This window comes from Lepidochelys olivacea, assembly GCF_965140295.1.
Source record: "Lepidochelys olivacea isolate rLepOli2 genome assembly, chromosome: 7".
Taxonomy (NCBI): domain Eukaryota; kingdom Metazoa; phylum Chordata; order Testudines; family Cheloniidae; genus Lepidochelys; species Lepidochelys olivacea.
This window is the reverse complement of record NC_140417.1, coordinates 72628615-72647677: the sequence shown is the minus strand read 5'-3', so window position 1 is coordinate 72647677 and position 19063 is coordinate 72628615. Positions and strand designations below refer to the sequence as shown.

The window sequence follows — 19063 nt, the reverse complement described above, 5'->3', positions numbered from 1 at the left end:
GGAAGACCTTGAAGGGCCCATTCTAAGCGGAGCTGAGTTGAATAGGGCTCAAACTTCAGGGCAGGGCCTGTGGCAAGCCTGACATTCGAACCAAGGTTTTAGCTGGGAGGCAGGCTGCAGCGGTCACAGGGGAGTGGGATTTTGCCACTGACTTGCTGTGGGCATAGCGCTTCACCTCTTTGCTTCAGTTTCCTCCTTGTTAAAGGGGGAGTTAATGATTCCTACCCTCCTTTGCAAAGATCCTTGTGCCTTAGTGCTATAGGCGTGCAAAGCCGTATGCAAGAATGATCAACTATTTATGCATTTCTTAGTGTAAACCTTGATAGGCTGGTTCACTTGTTTTAAGCCCCATAAAGAACAATTAATCTATTGTTTTTATTGCAGAGCATTTCACAAAGTTGAAAGGTGAATTAAGTCTTCTCCTTATCCACTGGGCAGGCAAAGACAGCAGGAGAGCAAACTTTCTCATGATGCCCCACCTATATACCTCAGACAGGTCCTGAAGGGGTTCCCTGCAGGCAGAGTTCTGTTCTCATTTAACACCTTTATAAATGGGCTAGAAGAGAGAGAGAGTAAACTGCATAGTAATGAAATCTACAGTTGACACTAAATCTGGAGGAGTTCTGAATACCCCTGGGGACAAAGAAATAATACAAAGGGGATAGATTGGAAGCATGGGCATAAATTACTTTTTTCCAACATGAATCTTTTTTTTTAAAGTCCCTCATCTAGAGGAAAACTAACTGAAACACAGGGTATTAATTGGGGAGGGAGATAAAGGTGGAAAGCAGCAAGGCTGAAAGAAATCCAGGGGTGATCAGAGATGTCAAATAAGACTCAGGCCACCAATTAATTTCACATAGATGAAAGAGCCTAGCTTTCCTACAACTGACACTGGATTTGGACTGGCAACTTCTACCCCCTTATTAAAGGTGAACTCAGTGGTGTAGTGATTAAAATAAAGAAGTAGGTAAACTATATTTTCCATTGGAGAAGTGGGTAAACACTATTTACCTGTGATTACCATCAACTATACTACTGGGTGAAATGTAATGGTTTATAGATTGTAAGCTCTTCAGGGCAGGGAATGTGAGTGGGATATTCAAAAGAATCTAAATGAGGAGTATAAGTCCCACTAAAAGTCAATGAGACTTGTGCTCCCAATTCACTTAGGCACTTTTGAAAATCCCACGCCATGCCGTCATATTTGTTTGTGCCGTGACTAGCACAATGGTGAAGAAAGCAACCCTGACTGAGGTTTCTGGGCCCCACTATAATTTTCATAATGACGATTGTAGGCAGGGCTGGTAGCACCATCTATTATTAACGTTTCCTGTTATAAGACCCCATTTTCAGTTGTTTATATCTTTGTCAACCATTAATCATTTGGGCTGAAATTTTTCTGGCTAGGCATCTTCCACGGCCAAAATGGTCCAGCTGTTTCGAGTAACAAGGCTATGGAAAAACACGTTGTTTTGCCATGTCAGAAACTTCCGGCAACCTTTTCTTTTGAAATGCTTTAGTGCCCCAAGCTTTGGAACAGGAACTTGAAATTTAGCAGCTGGGGAGGGCTCTCTGTCAGGCCTTTTTTCATCTCTGAAAATCCACCCAAATTTGACCAAGTTATAAGTTTTGGTAAAGTTATAAGTTTTGGTAAAATTGCAGATTGTTCATGCTCAGTAGAGACTTTTTAGCTTTTAGCAGCTAAAATCTCTGAAGATTCCTGTGGGAAAATAGTATGTTATATATTTTAAATATTGTATCATAATGCATATACACGCAGGGGAGGATTAAGGTAACACAGGTAACCTTAACTCTGGGATTTCCTAACTTTTTTGTGTCTTGACTTTGCAGCTTTATTACTGTTCTTTTCATGTTGATTTTGGGTATAATAAATATACACAGACTCCAATTAATTAACAAAATATATGTGTGAACTTAAAAACGATAAAGGAGTATATTTGAAAACAAAATTGTTCAGTTTTCAATTCTTCTTTCACTTACCTGCCAAGACATAGATAGAATCCTGAATTCTTTCTCCTACAGCAGCAGATGCCATTACTAATAAAACCTTAAGTGCTGTAAGGAATGCAGCTCCCTGCTTTCTTACATCTTTGAGTGACATTGGCTGTTTTAGAAGAGCTCCTGAACTTAGACTATGGTAACTACCAAGACTTTCAGTGTAATTTTAGACTGATTTATACTTTTTGGATGTGTCCTGTTCATAACTTGGGCTCTGTGATGGGGTGTGCATACTCCACACCAGGCAGGAAAGGGTTAATCACACACCATGAGTGGAGGAAGTCCCGCCCCTCAGATCCTGCTGGGCATGCTCCAACTGCTGTGCTAATATGAAGGAGAGCAGCCCAGCCCACTTTGGGGCTGACCACTAAGGGGGAAGGATGCTTGGTGAAGGTTCCAGCCTAGGAGCCATTACAGCCCTTCCTTTGCTAGAGATCCCGAGACACAGATTGAAGACCTGTTGCTTACAACTGACTGGCTAGAGTCAGAGTCCCAGGGAGTTACCTGTGCTGAGAAGACCCTGATGTCATATGGACTGCAGCTTCAGGAAGCCCGGTAGAAAAGGGAGGTGGAGTGAGTGGTGTCTCCCACCTGTGTAAGGTCAGTGTTGCAGTTGGATTCCCTGCTGATGCAGTGGCTGGCCACTCTGCCACTGTTAGGGCCCTCGGTTGGGACCTGATGGAGTCAGTTGGACCTAGTTTCCCCTACCCTGGCTGCCACCCCTTTTGGTGACTGCCACTCAATCTGGCCATTAGGCTGTGCTGCCCTGCACTCAAGGATTGCCATATTGACCCTGGCCACTTAGCCACACTGCCCTGCCCTCAAGGACTGCTATATAAACTCTGTCTGCTAGACCACACAGCCCTGCACTTGAGGGCTGCTCTAGTGACTCTGGCCACTAGGTGACACTGCGCAGCGTCTCGAGCCATTAGGCCATGCAGCCCAGAACTCAAGGGCTGCTGCTTTGACTCTAGCCATTGGGTTGCACTGTTATGAGGTCCATGATAGTCTGGTAGGTTGTAACCGCTATATCAGTGCACCCATGATCCACCCCAAATGGGGATGGGGTGTACATACACTACCACATGCTCTCATATACTTTAAAAAAAAATTCTTCTTAATGCTTATAGAAGTTAAGAGGGGATGAAACCAATAAGGGTCTAATGAAATTAAATCAGATTCAATAACATTTACTTTAAAATCCTTTCTATAGAATATTTGAATCCATCTTCATAACACTTAAAATTTCCTGCTATAACTTTTAGCTAGATTGGCTTAATACTCTAATTACTTTGTATAGGACTTTTCCAGCAGGGAGATAGCATTTCAGGTTACCTTTAAATATAAAGCCATTTATCTCTCATGTATATTTAATTTCCACCTTCTCACATGTTGCTAGTTCCTGGATGTATTTATTTCCCAACTGATTTTTTCTCTGTCAGTTGCTTCTGCTATATTTATTTCTACAATGGATTCATAATAATTCAGGATTTGGGCTAGACACCCACCCCGCCCCCTGTGCTCCCCTCCCTGAGCAGACTTCTTGCTGCTTACCTGGAAGGCATGTGGAATGCCATCACCACAGTATCATGCCCCTTTCCTTGTACACTTGTAGAAGCCTTTCTGCTGAGCACTGCAGGGTTGAGACTCCTCAATGTTTGGAATTGTGTGGGGACTGCAGAGGACTGACAGCTTTCCATGCTACTGTCCCCTCCACAGCCAACAGAAATATTAGCTGATATCCTAATGGGAGTGACTGCTTCATGGACTCTTGGACTGCTACAATGCTCCATGGACTGCTACAATGCTCCATGGACTGCTACGCAGCAGTTACAGGGATACCAGTCAGTGCAACTTGGTTCCTGCTGGAACCATGCTGCCAGTGTGGGGATTACCTGGGGATGGACAGTCATCCATGTGTACATCTCCTGCTTTCATGGAGTGGGTTCTTTCTTTGCATATCTTGCTATATTAGTAGGTTTAATTCCCTACAAACTTTGTGGCTATCTCATACCTTTCTGTCTGATTTTACTTTTTTTCTCTCTTTTCATTTTACCTTTTAGCAAATAACCATTACCAAAACAACTTGTCATCCAGAGCAGGTATGAGTGTTTTTGCTATATTTTTGTATCCTTGATTGCTATATATTTGTATTTGTGTACACTGTAGTCTTGGGGCAAAAAAACAAAAAATCCCAAACCAATTGCAATTTGTATTCATAAAACAAGATCCAGGTGATGTCAGCAAATCTGATATATCAATGGAGTGATATCAATTTTTCTTCCTAACAGAAAAAGGGATTCTGGTTTATTAGGAACTGGAGAATCTTTTGGTAAAGGAGGAGTCTATACAGGATGGATGGTCTCCACCTAAACCAAGATGAAACCAGATTGTTGGCATGTAAAATTTGCCAACAGATGTGGAGGAGAACACACTTCAGACAGAGACATCATGTAGGGGAGGATTAATTAAAGAGGATACACTATATCCTAGAAAAGAGAAGTTGATAAAGTACAATAAGAACTGAAAATGAGAGTCCCATTCAATAACATCACATGACCACAAACAACTGAATATTGACAAATTTTATAAGTGCTTGAATACGGATGCTAGAAGTCTAAATACTAAGATGAGTGAACTTAAGTGCCTGGTATTAAAATGAGAATATTGATATAATAGGCATCACAGAAACTTGGTGGTAGGACAAAAAAATCATTGGGACACAGTAAAAGCAGGTTACAAAATATATAGAAGTCCAAAGCAGACTGCGAAGACTTACAAAGGGATCTCACCAACCTGGGTAACTTGGCAACAAAATGGCAGAAATTCAGTGTTGATAAATGCAAAGTAATGCACATTGGAAAACATAATCTCAACTATACATATAAAATTATTGGGTCTAAATTAGCTGTTACCACTCAAGAAAGAGATCTTGGAGTCCTTGTGGCTAGTTCTCTGAAAACATCTGCTCAATGTGCAGCAGCAGTAAAAACAAAAAGCTAACAGACTGTTAGAAACCATTAGGAAAGGGATAGATAATAAAACAGAAAATATCATATTGCTATAGTTCAAATCCATGGTACGCCCACACCTTGAGTACTGCATGTTGTTCTGGTTGCCCCATCTCAAAAAAGGTGTATTAGAATTGGAAAAGGTACAGAGAAGAGCAACAAAAATGATTAACGTATGGAACAGCTTCCATATGAGGAGAGATTAAAAAGCCTGGGACTTTTCAGGTTGGAAAAGAGACAACTAAGAGGGGATATGACAGAGGTCTATAAAATCATGAATGGTGTGAAGAAGAAAGTGGTGGTCTTTGCCCCTTCACATAACACATGAACTAGGGATCACCTAATTAAACTAATAGCAGATTAAAACAAACATAAGGAAGTACTACTTCATGATGTTCCATGCCAATGAGTTCCACAGGTTATGACTGTGCATTGTGTGAAGGCCAAAAGTATAACTGAGTTCAAAAAAGAATTAGAAAAGTTCATGGAGGATATAGGGTTATTAGTCAAGATGGTCAGGGATGCAATCCCATGCTCTGAGCATCCATAAACTTCTGACTGCCACAAGTTGGCACTGGATGGCAGGGGATGGATCTTTTTTCCATAATTGCCCTCTTCTGTTCACTCCCTCTGAAGCCACTAGCACTGGCCACTGTCAGAAGACAGGATACCAGCCTAGATGGACCATTGGTCTGACCCAGTATGGCCATTCTAATGTTCTTAATTAACCACACCATATATATCCTCCTCAATATGCAGCATCACAAAATGCTTTTCATAGAAAGCTGTTGCTTTCAGGCTGCAGAGGAAAAGGAAGTTTTAAAGCGAGCAAGTGGCTAGGAATGAGAGAAACTGATGGATGGTCATTTGAAGGAATGACTCCACTTTCACTATGGAGACTCGGAGGAAGAAAAGAACAGTGGGAGGCTCCAGGAGATAGGATGCTAGCCTGGGGTTTGAGAGACCCAGGTTCAGTTCTCTGCTCCACTGCAGACTTCCTGTGTGACACTGGATAAGTCACTGAGTCTCTCAGTGCCTCAGTTCCCCCCAATAAAATGGGGATAATAATACTTCCCTACCTCACAAGGGTATTGTGAGCATATATAAATGAGGATTGTAAGATGCTCAGATACTACAGTAATGGGGGCCATATAAGTACCATAGGTAGTTTCTTCTCACTCAGCAGATCTGCTCCCTATGTGTATTCAAATAGCACAGGGAATGATGATGGCTCAATTTTGTAATTATTTTATTCTCCACTCCCCTACCCCCCAAAATCAAGTGACTGAGGATGCATTTCCATTTTAAGCCTCTCCTCTTCAGCCTTAACTATATAGTGTCTACTATGAGGCTATAATACTATGGGAAACAATATAAACAACCAATTGCTTGTGGGAATAAGCTTATTTAAAACCCTTACCACCTCATCCAATCTTTATCAGAAAGGAGTCCATTTATGCCAACAATTACATTTTGGAAAGCAATTTAATATATCCTTGTTCCTCACTTCACCCTTCCTTATGGATCAGTATAGTACTATTAAGCCTTCCCTTACATATTTAGAATAAGAGGTGTTTACTGCTATCTTTCATACCAGTACTTCTGATCTATATGATCACTTGTTATGTAATAGCATTCACAAACATCATAAATATAGATGTAGAATTATTGACTCTGGATCCCTATATCATCTGTGAAGGAAAGGGGTGTGGTCACAGCCACACAGATGATGTTGAACTGCCAGTGATTGAGTCTCATGTTCCTATGCCACCTGAGGTATGCATGAAAATATCCCCACGTTCACTTCTTTCAGCTGTTACCTCTTGAATGAGTTCATCCTAAGGAATGATTCTAAACACTTCTTGGTGTGATGTCTTCTCTAATCAACATGAATTATACCACTGAGAAATTATGCAGGCAGTGGGCACAGTCCCATAGATAAGGTTGAGTTGAATTCTCTAGATACTATAGAACAGTGTGATGTCTAATTTAGGATTCTATAGACCCCACATGGTATAAATGTAACTTTAGTACATTACTTTCCTCACTACCCTAGCTTCACCTTGTAGGTAGAGACCCCTCACCACATCTTTCAAACCAGCCAAGCCATCTAAGCACACTCCAACCTCCCAAGGCTAGAACTTCAAGAAAAATTTGTGACAATACCCAGGACTCTGCAATGTTCACCACATTGGCTGTTTCTTTGCAAACTGTAATATTAAAGGCTTTATACAACTTCTTGTAGGAAGCAGACTGTTAACTCCCTTCTGTCTTGGCCAAATTACAATTTGGGTAATTGCACTTGGCTTCCTTTAATTGGCTCTGTTTCAATTAAGTAAAGTAGTTTTCTTCAATTCCTGTTGTAATCAGTCCTTGGGGTATTGCATTAAATAGCTACTAAAATCCACATCTGAGGAAGTTGCAATTTAGTGAAGTGTAAAGCTCCACCTGTGTGTGTGTGAAGCCTTTTGTGAACGTTCAGGATGAAAAGCACTAGAATATTTTAGCAAAAGTTTACTTTTCTGTTACAGTATATACAGCTTCCTATACTTATGCAGCTTATACATTACAAAGCAGATGACCTCAGCCAGTCAATATCGTGAATTTTAACTCATCCCATGTTTCTCCAGGATTTTAAGACAAGGTGGGACTGGCCAAAATTTGGTTGTCTGAGAAATTTTCTTGACCTTCAAAATGTGAAAATGTAAATTCTCACAATTAAATGAGAAGAACTTCAACAGTACTGTGTACTTGTATTGTTATTTGTTTGTATTTTGGTAACACTCAGAGCCTAGTTAGGACCTCATTGCACTAGGCACTCTACACAAACAGAATAGAAGATGGTTCCCATTCTAATGACCTTGGTAATCTAAAGATCAAACAGATAAGTAGCAAAAAGGTAAGTCTCAAAATTTTCAGCACAGTGTCCCGCACTTTCCACTCACATAGAAACTCCTTCCTGCCCTCCTGTCTAGCCAGCTGACAATCAAATTCCTTCACAGCCCTTATTTACCACAAAGGCCCTGCTCTTACCCTGTACATCCTGTAGTAAAACATTTGGCCTCACTGTGCTTGGAGAAGGTAAATTAAACAATCCAACACACATACTGCCTGCCAAAAGCATCTGGAGGTGTGTTCCGGGACACTTCCACCTCCTGGCAGACGAGGGCCCCATTACCACTCCATGGGAAAGGGGGCAGATGTCCATGGGGTTACTTTCTGCCCCCTATCCTCTGTGTCTGGCTGCAGCCCTAACTACTTCCACCTAGAATCTGGAATTTATTTTTCTCTGTCTTAAAGCATAGCCTTGGGTTTAACTACAGGAAACTGCCCATCCGCTCCTTTTCACACTTGCACAGAAATTTGTTAGCATGCAGGGAAACTAGAAATGCCTCCAGGGAGAGTTCAATACAGAGGGCTAAATTCTGCCTCTCAAACAGGCAGACAACCCCCATTTAATTCCATTGGAGTAATACGTGTGTGTCAAAGGTAGAATTTGGCCCTTTTGTTTCTCTCTAGTTGGCTGATTTTGAACGTTCTTCTGGGAAAAAAATCAGGATTAAAGTTGCCAGTGCTCTTTGTTTCCAAATTCGTGCTGGAGTATTTACTCACTTGCATTGATTATCTATGGTAGGATGAGAAATAGACATTTGACATGAAGTTTCTCTCTCTCTCTCTCTCCCCCTAAAAACAGAGCGAATTGTAATTCTAATTATTACCCTTGGAAGATGCTGGGGGCAGGCATAGTGTTTTGTAGATGTTCTGTAGGGTTCCTAGCACATTCTTAGGTGCTGTAAAAATAATAAATATTTCTGCTGTAAAGATCAAGATTTAGTTTCTAATAGCAAAATCTAAGAGTTTAAAGGCACAGCATCCATGTGAAAATCTCATTTTCATCTCCAAATGGCTGTACCTGCTGTTGTTATTCAAGGTAACAATTGAAATGACTTTTGTTATAGCAAATTGAGGGGGTGGGGGAAACAAATTTTTCTCCATTTTTTTTCCCATGGCGTTTACATTCAAAAATTGTCAGAGCCCAGAAGATTAAAAAAAAACAAACTGAGGGTTTGGGTTTTTTTGTTTGCGTTCTGGTATTTGAAACTTCCTTTCAAACTCGGTCATTTTTTCAAAAATGAGGGTTAGAAACATTCCCCGCAACATTTAATAAAAAAAGAAAAAGTTGTGATTCTAATGAAATAACATGACCCCAGGAGCTGAGGAAATACCAGTTATCGCAAGACTCACTAAATTGTGAGAGTTGACAACACAGTGGTGACTTCATGCAACTGACACTGCTTCATATATAGGCACTGTCAGGGTTTTGTTAATGGGGAGTTGCTCTTCCTGTCTCAGGCCCTAGAATGAGGACATCACTCTAGTGCTGCTCAGGTGCAGGCTCACCTACAACAGCTGCCGCAAAGAAGGCAGCAGGCATGTACCCAGAGAAATGTGGTAGGAGAGAGCTTGGACATGTTTGAGGCAAGTCTGAGACCAAGACCACCAAAGATCATTCTAAACATCAGTAGGGAAGCTGGAAAAGGATTAGAATTATTTAAGGATTTTTTTTAAGAAGTCAAAACATGCTATTTAAAGGGCACTCCATTAGAAAAGTTCTTAAACGAGTCAGTTTAAAAAAGACCCTTCAACTTGTCAATGTCCCTGTAAAGGGACACCATCAACATAGGTTACACTTCTGTCTGAATAGCTTTGCCTATATTGTTGTTACAATTTACACTAAAGAGAAAATTGTCTATTTTGTTTTTCAGTTTCTGCTTCATGCTTGTGCTTTCAGTTCAGCTTTGTGTATTTGACGTTGTGTTTATATTCAGACTCTGTTTCTCCTGTATAATCACTTTTCCATGTTGTGCCGTCACAGCAATAGGGGGGAGAGACCTATTTTTAAAATATAGGGTTGTAAAAAACACAACATTGGTAGAAGGATCTAAGGGACACAAGTAGTATCTAAAAATAGCTTTATAATTGATTAGCTTTCAAGTTGACAGTGTCTAAAATCTAACACCTACTGTATTTCACTTATAATTTTAGAATTATTACTGACACCTGTACAAGAAATGCCACTCTCAGTAAAAACTGGTATCAACCAGAGAATAAATACAAACCACAGGAGTTACTGAAATAGCAAAGTATTTTAATATACTTCCTCTTCTCCTGCCTCCCACGGTTCATGAGTTTTGACTTTCACATAATTAGCGCACTAAGCTAAAATAATGAGCTCAAGAAAGAGGTAGATTTTTTCCAATTAAAAATGGTACTGACTAAGAGACAGGTTTTGTTGAAATTGGTGAATCAGCCAGAGAGTTGTCCAATTAACAGGATCTGGAGTATATTCGTGTAACTGAGATTGAAATTTCAATCTGCTACTGAAATTATATTGGCATTTACAACTTAAACTTCACTAGACTTCAGATACTTGAATGTACTAGAAAAGAAAGTTTGAGACAAAGACTGAGCTTTGCAAAATATTCCTCATTGGAACTTATTCCAGGAAGCAGCAGCTCCTCATGCTTCAAAATGAAGGCTGATAAATAGGGAAAGCAGGAAAATCCTAATGGGGATGAGCCTGTCAGACTTGTTTTTTGCCAGTTTTATTGCTGAATTTGACTTACCTCTAAGTATTCGTAAGCCTCTCAGATCTGAATCCAGAACACACTCCAAACAAAATTGCACAGAGGGACAAATCCTGCCGACAGTGACAGAAGGGAAGAAAGAGGCATGAACAAGGTGGATGAAAGAAAAAGCACTCTGATATTTCAGTGATAGGCACCAATATAAGAGCGACCTAGATAGACAGAAAGAATAAGAAGACAGAAAAGGGGGAGAGCATGAGGCTGCAAGAGGAAGGATTGGAGGCACGGGGCCCTGCTTTGACATCTTGTCTGAAGCCCTGGGAATGCTAGCTGTGGCAGGCTGGTAGAATGTTTTGTCCACCTGCAGAAGCCCTGGCACTTGGCTGTATCAGTCCCTGTCAGTCGTCTTCTGCAGGAGTGCACAGATATTGCCACAGCTGGCACAGAGAGAGGATGTGTGTTTGTTTTTTATATTCCATTTCTATCTGAGCACTAGTATGCCCCCCCCCACCCGCCGAGTCCCTCACAGACAGTAATTCATTTATTGTCTCTACTTAGACCCCTCTAGAGCTTGATTGCCAACCTTTTCAGTGTAACTGTAATGTGCCTCCTGATAAGAAAGACTAACTCATTGGAGTGACAGGTTTCAGAGTAGCAGCCTTGTTAGTCTGTATGTGCAAAAAGAAAAGGAGGACTTGTGGCACCTTCGAGACTAACACATTTATTTGAGCATAAGCTTTCGTGAGCTACAGCTCACTTCATCGGATGCATTCAGTGGAAAATACAGTGGGGAGATTTTATATACACAGAGAACATGAAACAATGGGTGTTACCATACACACTGTAACGAGAGTGATTAGGTAAGGTGAGCTATTACCAGCAGGAGAGAGAGAGAAAAAAACCTTTTGTAGTGATGATCAAGGTGGGCCATTTCCAGCAGTTGACAAGAACGTCTGAGGAACAGTTTTGGGGGGGGGGGGGGAAGAGAAATAAACTTGGGGAAATAGTTTTGCTTTGTTTAATGATACATCCACTCCCAGTCTTTATTCAAGCCTAATGTAATGATGTCCAGTTTGCAAATTAATTCCAATTCAGCAGTCTCTCGTTGGAGTCTGTTTTTGAAGTTTTTTTTGTTGGAGAATTGCCACTTTTAGGTCTGTAATCGAGTGACCGAAGAGATTGAAGTGTTCTCCGACTGGTTTTTGAATGTTATAATTCTTGATGTCTGATTTGTGTCCATTTATTCTTTTGCGTAGAGACTGTCTGGTTTGGCCAATGTACATGGCAAAGGGGCATTGCTGGCACATGATGGCATATCACATTAGTAGATGTGCAGGTGAATGAGCCCCTGATGGCGTGGCTGATGTGATTAGGCCCTATGATGGTGTCCCCTGAATAGATATGTGGACAGAGTTGGCAACGGACTTTGTTGCAAGGATAGGTTCCTGGGTTAGTGTTTTTGTTGTGTGGTTGCTGGTGAGTATTTGCTTCAGGTTGGGGGACTGTCTGTAAGCAAGGACTGGCCTGTCTCCCAAGATCTGTGAGAGTGATGGGTCGTCCTTCAGGATAGGTTGTAGATCCTTGATGATGCGTTGGAGAGGTTTTAGTTGGGGGCTGAAGGTGATGGCTAGTGGTGTTCTGTTATTTTCCTTGTTGGGCCTGTCCTGTAGTAGGTGACTTCTGGGTACTCTTGAAGTGGTTGATGTAAAATGAGGGTAGAATTTGGCCCATAGGTCATCGCTGCTGCTGACTTGAGACTTTTTTTAATCTCTTCACCTTTCTTATATATAGTCTTATCATAAAACTTACAGGAACAGTAGTAACAAGGAGTCTGGTGGCACCTTAAAGAAGCTAATGCCCAAGTAAATGTTAGTCTTTAAGGTGCCACTGGACTCCTCTCAGAGTAACAGCCGTGTTAGTGTGTATTCGCAAAAAGAAAAAGGAGTATTTGTGGCACCTTAGAGACTAACCAATTTATTTGAGCATAAGCTTTCGTGAGCTACAGCTCACTTCATCGGATGTTTTTGTAGATACAGACTAACAGGGCTGCTCCTCTGATACTAGGAACAATAGTGCCACCTACTGGCAGCTTCTAATATTGCTCAAATTAATGCAGTAAACCGTTCTCAAAGATGACCCAAGCTATATATTTATAAAAACTTGAGCCTGGGACTTTTATTTTGGGTTGTATGATGTACAGAGAAGCCTGAAAAGAATTTTTGAAATTCCTTCATGTTTTTTAAATTGGAAGTTTCAGAGATGTCAACCCTAGTTTTGCTGGAGGATTTGTTGGATTTGAAACATTATTCAGGTGCGTCTCTGGTCAGCTGAGATTGTATTAATGAAGAACTCCAGCAGTTGCTGCTATCTTTAGTAGAGCTGTGCAAAATATTGGGTTTTTTAAAAAAGTTTAATTACAAGCCCCAAAATCAGGGAAGATGTGTCACGAGCATTGCAGATATTTGCAAGTGCAGGGTGAGCGTTGTGAACTGAAGTCATGTATGCTTATTTATAAGATTGGGTGTGGGTACCATCAAAATTATTTTTATAAATTTCATCACTTCAGAAAACAGCTGGTGCTTGGTTTGGCTGAGTGAAGTCAGAGATTTCTGAACTGGCTTTCACATTTTTCCTGTCTGTAAGCTGACAACTGGCTTGCAAGTAATGAAGCTGAGTATTCAGGCAATCATGGCTGAAATCAGGACTATACCACTTCTTAGGTATAAAGAAGTAAAAAATATTGGTACTGTTTAATATGTTCAATTAGTTGTTTTAATGTATTTTTGAAGTAATGTTAAGTGAATCACTGGCTTTAATAGAATCTAATATGAAGTATATGAACTATGACCCTTGGACTCCATCTTTGTAAGCAAACCTGTTTACAACTTAGACACTGGAGTCCTCTGGCTCAAACCAACTTTTCCTGCCAGAGCAAACCCCCAACATTCTAGTCCCTCAAAACTTTTCCCATCTTAGAGATTATATAAGATCTTGCTCAGCGCCTGCGTGGTGCGGGCCATTTCAGCAGCAGCGAGTGCATGGTCGGGTCTTCCTAACACTCCAAAGCTAGAGAGAAAAGTACCATCTATCCCGCAACAAGGTTGAGGAAGGAGAGACTTGTCATCACTATCCCCATCACAGCGAATCGAATCCATCTTACCAGGGAGGGTCCTGCTTTCCAACATCCCACAGGGTCTCCCCACCTGCGACAAAATTCAGCAGTTGTCAGGACTCCCCAATGGTCCTCCTCAAAGACTTCCACTTAGCCGGAGAGTAGAAAGTCCTGGGCCTCACGTCCATGCATAGTGTTCACTAGGCCTAAATCATAGAAAAGGTTTCTGTATTTGGGTTTCATTAATTGTTTTTCTGAAGGCCAAAGGAGGTTTTCTGGGTCTCAGCTTCAAGCTCTGAAAGGCAGTCACTAAATCACTGTATGGTCAAGTTTTGTGTTTCTTCTCCTCCCCCCCCCCTGCCATTTTTCTGTATTTTTGCCCTTAATACACTTACCTTTGTTTGCACCATATTACCTTGTCTTTTCTTCATTTTTATTACATCGCACAGGGAGGAGGAGAGACCCTTATTGTAAGCTAAATCCACCGATGACAGATATGGAAGGGAGTAGAGTCTGTCCTTCTGAGAAAAGGCGATTTCCTTTTATCTCCCCTCTAACATTTCTAAAGTTTTCTTTTCTAAAGCATTGCCTTATTCCCCTTGAGGTAACACACTGAAGGACATCTTGAACTTGCATTTATGTTGTTTGGAATAATTATGAGAGTGTCAATGTTAGGATATAGATATTCAGGCCTGTCTGTAAAGGCCTGTACTTTAAGAATTTAGGCATATTTTTATTACTTGGCTAGTTAAAGGTATAAAAGAAAGAATCAAAATCACTGTCTGCCAATGTAAGGTCCTTCTCTTACTGTGACAGTCTGGGGCCCTGTCTTAGGCTAAGGCCTTTGGCTAAGCAACAGAGGCAGCCATAAACTGGAAAGCGACCGGTCACATCCTCACATTCCAAAGTAGTCACATGGAAAGAAGGTGCTATTGGGCTGTTAGGAATACAATCCTGTCCTGATAGTGCCTATCAGCTCCAGAAAAAGGGAAGTGCCTAGAAAATGTAAAGGAAAACTTAGTTTGATAGCATCCTGTCTGGCAAGAACTCACTTACCAATACTGGGATGTGAAATCCTCACTTCTGTATTGTCTTGCCATTATAGTTCCCACTTTGCTATTGTTTGTCTGTATAATCTCTGTCTGGTTCTGTGATTGTTCCTGTCTGCTGTATAATTAATCTTGCTGGGTGTAAACTAATTAAGGTGGTGGAATATAATTGGTTACATAATCATGTTACAATATGTTAGGATTGGTTAGTTAAATTTTAGTAGAATGATTGGTTAAGGTATAGCTAAGAATATTACTATATAAATTAGGGGCAAACAGGAAGTAAGTTGGGATTCGGAAATAAGGAAAAGGAACTTGTATTTAAGCTTGCTGAAAGTTCACCCCAATAAACATCGAATTGTTTGCACCTTCAAACTTCGGGTATTGTTGCTCTCTGTTCATGTAAAAAGGACCAGGGAAGTGAAAGAGTGAAGGAATAAGCTCTCTAACAGTCAAGGTTTTGAATAATTTTGTAGCTTCTCTGTTCAAATCTTGATTGAATACTGGACATTTTAAAATCAATTACTTTGAAGTAGATGTTGTGACAAAGTTCCTCCTCTGCCTTGGTAGGTCCTGTGCTTATTGGCGGATTTGTTCGCCTCAGAGGTTCACGGTAGCCCTCAGTTTGGCCACTTTTGTGGCTCAAATCTGCAATTCACTCAGTTAGCCTCATCACTGGCCAGCACGGGGAAAAGGAAGAACAATCCCTGCAGTCTCTGCTGATCCACCTAGTGGATCGGGGAACAGGCCAGAGACCTTCCCCTCTGGTGGAACCCACAGTCCAGGTCAACTCCCCCAGTACCAAGTAGGGAGTTGGAGGGAACCTGAGCCTGCCCTCTACTCCAGGTTCCAGCCCAGAGCCCTGTGGACTGCAGCTGTCTACAGTGGCTCCTGTAACAGCTGCGTGACCGCTACAACTCCCATGGGGAAGTAGCCCAGGCCTCCTCCCAACACCTTCTGTATTCTCACCACAGGACCTTCCTCCTGGTGTCAGATAATGCTTGTACTCCTCAGTTCTCCAGCAATATGCCTTCTCACTCTCAGCTTCTTGCACCTCTTGCTTCCAGCTCCTCACACGCACACCACAAACTGAAGTGAGCTCCTTTTTAAACCCAGGTGCCCTGATGAGCCTGCCTGTCTTAATTGATTCTGGCAGCTTCTTGATTGGCTGCAGGTGTTCTAATCAGCCTGTCTGCCATAATTGTTTCCAGAAAGTTCCTGATTTGTTCTGGAACCTTCCCTGTTACCTTACCCAGGGAAAAGGGACCTAATTAACCTGGAGCTAATATATCTGCCTTCTCCTGTAGCCATCTGGCCTGACCCTGTCACAATATATTCATAAAATTCCTTTGCTGAATTTGGGTAGCTGGTTTCACCTGTCCCCATTTGTATTTTCTTGGGACTTTTTCTCTTCCTTGGAAGCTCAGGCATACTGACTATCTCCAACTTTAAATTTTTCTGATGCGTTTGTTTCCAGAACACCCACCCACTGTACAGCTTGCCCAGAATCCCAGGATTCAAGATCTGCATGGCCTGCCTTTGGCTTTTCTGGTCAGTGACAACCATGGCATGTGCCTCTGTTATATCAGGGAAGCTCATATCCCCTCTAAGTGCAATATCTGCTGGTCTTTTCCTAGCCAAACCCATCAAGCCCATGAGCACAGGCTTAGAAGATTCCTGATGGACTGTGCAATGAGGCCTCAGTCTGATCCTGGCCTATCAGACCAACCTGTACGATGGGCAGAGGCACCAAGAAGCTCACCTCCCAGCATGGTGGTCTCTGGCCTGGGGACTAAAGACTCTTCCAGACAAAAACCATGAGGAAGGTGAGAGTAAACATTCTCACAAGAAACATGAGAAATGCCCCTCCACGTCCTGATCTAGAAGAAGCCATCCTCTCCCACACACTCTAACTTGGGTGGACTCTGGTACAAGAGTGTCCAGAGCTTACAATGAGCACAGTACCGGTTTCCTGGCACTGAAAGGCAGGAGTGCCCTGAAACCATCCCTAGCCAAAGACACGGCACCATCCTTGGTACTGGCGAGAGACAGAAGGTGGCAGGTGCCTCCTACACTAATCAGTACCAACACAGCAAGAGAAGGAGTCATTGGTTCTGAAGCCATTAGCTCTGGCACCACCCAGGGACAGAAAATCCCAGTCCACTCTCCAGTATCAGGGCCTAGATACACTGCCCTGGAGGACATTACTACACAGATCTGGAATCAATGTGGTTGGATCCAGTCCTAACCAGGCATGTCCCTAGACCATTAGCCTTGACTGAGCCCTCAGGCAATTTGTTCTAACCGGTCTCATCCTCTTGGTTGACAGGACCTTATGTATCTGTGTGACACTTTTTTTTTTTCAGGAAATTTTCCCTTCTATGGCTACAGGCTTAATTAAGGACAGTCAACATGCCAAACAAGCAAACTCTGGACAAACTGATCTCCCCTTCTCCCCCCAAGAGTTCTGAGTTCTCTCTCCTGGTGGGATAACAGGGAGATGGTGTGTGTGTGTGTGTGTGTGTGTGTGTGTGTGTGTGTGTGTGTCCTTTGTCCCTTCCCCACCCACATAAAGACTGAATATAGATGTCTCCCTACTAGGGAGGGGAGCCCATCAGGACAAACATGTAGCTCAGGGTACCTGGACTCATCAAGCATCCCAGTTGTACATAAACCTGTCTGGAGCTGCATGCAGCATACAAAGCCTACAAATGATTTTGGACTTTGCATGCTCAAGTCATGTTGGACAACATGACAACGATTTACTATATTAACAAATGGGGGGGAGGGACGGGGGGCAAGGGCCACCCCTCCTTGCAGAGGTTGCCAGTCTCTGGAACTGGTGCATTTGTCACCAGATCACACTCTCAGCAGTGCATCTTCCAGGGGTGCACAACATGTTGACAGATTGTTTTTCAGAGTGTGAGATTAAAACCCAAGTTTCTGGGGTGTGGAGCAGCCAACACCTCCATACCACTACACAACAGCTATGATAGGGCCATATGCATTATCACATAGACCCTCTGGAGATAAACACTACAGGAAGTACCATCTTGGAGACCAAACTGAGAGCTTCCTTCATGGCCTCTGAATGGTCAAGGGGCCCTATTTAAATCTAGGAAGAGCAGACACAGTACCTATTTTTAAAAAGAGGAAAAAGGAGGATCCAGGGAATTAGATGCATCAGCTTAACTTCAATACCAGGAAAGATACTGGGATAAATTATTAAATCAGTTTGTAAGCACCAAGAGGATAATAGGGTTATAAAGAATAGCCAGCATAGATTTGCCAAGAGCCAATCATGCCAAACCAACCTAATTTCCTTCTTTGACACAGTACTAGCTTAGTGGATGCAGGGAAAGCAGTGGACATGGTGTATCTTGATTTTAGTTAAGCTTTTGACGGAGTCTCACATGACATGCTCATAAGAAAACTAGGGGGGAAAATGAGTGCAGAACTGGTTGAAAGACTACTCAAAAAGTAATTATCAATGGTTCACTGTCAAACAGTGGGATGTATCTAGTGGGGTCCCAGATGGGTCAGTCTTGTCTGGTACTATACAATATTATCATTAATGACTTGAAGAGGGGAGAGTATGCTTATAAAAGTTTTGGATGACACCAACTTGGGAAGGGGCTGCAAGCACTTTGGAGGATAAGATTCAAATTCAAAATGACCTTGACAAATTGGAGAATTGGTTTGAAATCAACAAGATGATATTCAATAAAGACAAGAGCAAAGAGCTACTAAGTTAGGAAGGAAAAATCAAACATACAACTAAAAAATGGGGAATAACTGGCTAGGTGGTAATAGTGCTGAACAGCATCTGGGAGTTCTAGTGGATCACAAATTGAAGCAGTTGCAGAAAAGGCTATTATCCTGGGGAATATTAATAGGAGTGTTCTATGTAAGACACGTGAGGTAATTGTCCCACTTTACTCAGCACTGATGAGGCCTCAGCTGGAGTACAGTGTCCACGTCTGGGCACCACACTTTAGGAAAGATGTGGACGAACTGAAGAGAGTCCTGAGGACAGCAACAAAAATGATAAAAGGTTTAGAAAACTGGACCTGTGAGAAAAGAAGACTGAAGAGAACAGACTTCCCAGGGAGGTTGTGAAATCCCCTTGAATGTGTCTTCCTGACTGGCTGTGCCCAAAGGACCATTCCGTCATTTTGTGTGTCTGTATGCAAGTGTGCCTCCTGCGATTTGGCTGAATAGGATACTGGGAAAGTTCAAAATTATAATATATACAATGTGTAAAAATGCTAAATACTAACA

At 41.9% G+C, this 19063-nt stretch overlaps 1 protein-coding gene across 1 annotated transcript in view; it reads left to right on the top strand.

Moving 5' to 3' along the window:
• The first annotated feature begins 2471 nt into the window (after positions 1–2471).
• The window catches only part of GPRIN2 (G protein regulated inducer of neurite outgrowth 2), a 73538-nt gene continuing 56946 nt past the window's right edge, over positions 2472–19063 (top strand). Inside the window, exons 1-2 of the mRNA XM_084635465.1 lie at positions 2472–2622; positions 4086–4124. The gene's annotated coding sequence lies outside the window, so the exon portion shown is untranslated. The remainder of the gene's footprint in view (positions 2623–4085; positions 4125–19063) is intronic.